A 1,817-nucleotide genomic window follows, 5' to 3' on the forward strand; every position below is an offset into this window, starting at 1 on the left:
TTTTTTTTTTTTTTTTTTAATTTTTGCCTGTTAGTAGGTCAAGGGTTTGTCAGTTCTGTAAAGTAACTTGAGCTAAAGAGGTTAGTTGGTGTTGTAGGGCGGTTAGAGAATCTGCTGTGGTTTTTACTAAGAGCTGTAACTGATTTTCTAGTTCTGTGTTGACGTGATACTGTGCTTCAACAGACAGGGTGGTGGAGGTTAGAGAAAGATTAATTATGATACAAAGGAAGGCTGTTGTTTTTTTTTTTTTCCCTGGGTTAGTGTTGTAGAAAAGATAAAGAATTCAGTTCTTGTGTAGAGTGTAAGTTGAGGAATGAAAGTTACTGGGAGGTATGGATTCTTTGTGGAAGAATTTATGTAAGGAATTATTATACTATTACACTAAAAGAAGGTATGGTTATTGTTAGGGTGTATGGTACTATTTATAGGTAAATAGTGTGTACAATTAAAAATAAAATTGGGGAGGAAGTATACAGGTGTTAAAGAGGAATTAATGAGGGTAATGAGAAGTGTAGGCTGTGTTGTTTTTGGTAAGAGGTGGAGGATGAAAAAGAAATAATGTTTATGGGAACAGAGGTTAATAAGGGTCAAATTAGGGAAGTATATAAGAAACTGGGAAATACTGGTTATACTTTTTTTTTTTGGTATGCAGTGGAGTCAGGAAAAGGAAGAGGTTGGTGTGTGTTTTTGAGGGTCTGTGGATAGAATTTGTAATATTTGTTCTGCTCGCACTGGTAGGATAGGGGTGTTATAAGGGGATTGAGTGGAGATTAAGAGTTTTTTAGATAAAAAATGTTCTATAAGAGGTTTTAGGCTGTGTCGGCGTGGCAGGAGATAGGAAATTGGGGTTTAGGCGGGAACTGTGTAGGGTTTTTTAAACGTATTGTAATAGGAGGGTGATGAGAGGTAATGGATGGGGAAGTGGTATTTCATACGCATGGATTAACAAGGTCAGGGGACATGAGGAAAGTTGGTGTCTGTGAGGAGGTAGTGGTCAGTGATAGTAGAAGTGAGGCAGAGTGATCTTGAGTCCAGGTTAAAGTGGTCTTAATTTTTGTGAGGAAATCTCACCCTAAAAGGGGGGTAGGGCAGGTTGGTATAATAAGAAATGAGTGTGAAAGAATTTTGTTATCTACTAAACAGGTAATGGGGCCTGTCGTGGGGGGGTTTGAGGGTTGCCTGTTAATTCCCATAACAGAGACTAAGGAAGGGAAACATGGTCCCGAGAAGGAAGGGAGTACAGAATAGGTAGCCCCAGTATTAATTAAAAAGGAGATAGACTTACCCGCTACCTTGATAGTGACCCTGGGCTCAGCGAGAATGATCGGGGTTGTTGAGTCCGGGCTCTTTCAGTCCTCAGTGGCCAGGCCCAAGATTGTCAACAGCAGGTTAGTGCATGGGGAGGATGGCCCTCCGTGCTTTGACACAGAGGGACAGTCACTCTTCCAATGGCCTTTCAAACCACACGCTGGACATGGGCCCGGGGCCGGTTGGGGTTGAGGGCAGGATTTGGCCTAGTGCCCTTCCTTACCGCATTTGAAGTAGTATCGGGGAGCCGCCGAGGAAGGAGGTCTTCTGTCACTATGTGCTGGCCTCAGGGCGGCTAGCAAGGCATTGGCCTGCAAGGTGGCTTTCTGGCGGGTCCTGGTTTCCCTATCTGCCTCCGCTTTCTCTTCTCGGGTGTTAAAGACTTTAAAGGCCATATTTACTCAGTCTCCGATGGGAGTTTGGGGTTCTTCTTCAGGTTTTTTTTTAGTTTTTCTCTAATGTCAGGAGCTGATTGGGTTATGAAATGAGTGGTTAGGACCGTGGCTCTA

Source organism: Orycteropus afer, unplaced genomic scaffold (genome assembly GCF_000298275.1).
Source record: "Orycteropus afer afer isolate SDZICR_OR568_19922 unplaced genomic scaffold, OryAfe1.0 scaffold00066, whole genome shotgun sequence".
Lineage (NCBI taxonomy): Eukaryota > Metazoa > Chordata > Mammalia > Tubulidentata > Orycteropodidae > Orycteropus > Orycteropus afer.